Raw genomic sequence first — 1409 nt, forward strand, 5'->3', positions numbered from 1 at the left:
GTAACAAGATCTGACGCCCTCTTCTGGAGTGTCTGAAGACAGCTACAGTGTACTTAAATATAATAAATAAATAAAATCTAAATTCTGCAACATTTGCCAACCTATGAACATTAAAAAATAAAATAAAAATAAAAAATAAAAAACCAGCAGGAGATTAAAGGGTTAGCTGATAGAGTTAATTTTCCCTTTTGTCCAGATGCCTCTTGCTTGTCAGGCTGGGGAGAGGTTTGGAGCAGTAAACATCTATTGAGCCAGGAGAAGAGCATCATGCTAGCAGGAGGAAAAACTTTTACACAAGCAAATAAGCACAAACTCACATAAGTTCATATACAGATTCATGCATGCACATTTATACATCTCCATACAAACCAGTTGGGCCCAACTTAAACCCAAGTCTGTAAGAGGAAAACTTTGTCCTCTTTTGTAAGACTAAGCCTGCCTTGCTATTAAGAAAGGACCTGAGCCAGGCGGTGGTGGCGTGCGCCTTTAATCCCAGCACTTGGGAGGCAGAGGCAGGTGGATTTCTGAGTTCGAGGCCAGCCTGGTCTACAGAGTGAGTTCCAGGACAAGCTGGGCTATACAGAGAAACCCTGTCTCGAAAAAAAAAAAAACCAAAAAAAAAAAAAAAAGGACCTGTTCTATCCCATGGCCAGGAGAAGCCTGCCTGCTCCTTCTGCTCTCTCTGCGGCTCCTTTTTTTCTCTTCCCCTTAGCATTCTGCATATTGCTCTCTTTGTATTTTAAGTTGCCTTATAGTTTCTCAGTTATTCCACTCAAAAACAATGTTACTAGTGAAGTTTTATATAGATAAATCCAGTCAATATTTTTATCTTCTGTCCTAGCACCTATAATAAATCATAGTTCCCTTTTTATGATCTTTGGTTAATGGTTTTACAACCTCTTGGAATATGTAATAAGTTGCAGAATGCCTGCTTACTATCTCATAAGCAATTAACTCATGACACTAAACTGCAGAGTTCTCAATGCCGTTTTGATTATCAGAATCTAATAGCTGTCCCACTATAAAAGCTTGATAAATACTGATATAGTTTCAGGGTTTCTTACAGTATCATCATTAAGAATTAAGAAATCATCTATTGGGGCTGGAGAGATGGCTCAGTGGTTAAGAGCACTGACTGCTCTTCCAGAGGTCCTGAGTTCAATTCTCAGCAACCACATGATGGCTCACAACCATCTGTAATAGGATTCGATGCCCTCTTCTGGTGTGTCTGAAGAGAGCAATGGTGTACTTATATACATAAAATAAATAAATAAATCTTAAAAAAAAAAAGAAAGAAATCTATTGTTCTGCAGGGATCTATTAAAAAGTGTGGGCTAGTATCTAGTGATTGATACACACAATCACACACACACACACACACACACACACACACACACACAGGAAAAGCA

Source organism: Mus pahari, chromosome 10 (assembly GCF_900095145.1).
Source record: "Mus pahari chromosome 10, PAHARI_EIJ_v1.1, whole genome shotgun sequence".
NCBI classification, from domain to species: Eukaryota; Metazoa; Chordata; class Mammalia; order Rodentia; family Muridae; genus Mus; species Mus pahari.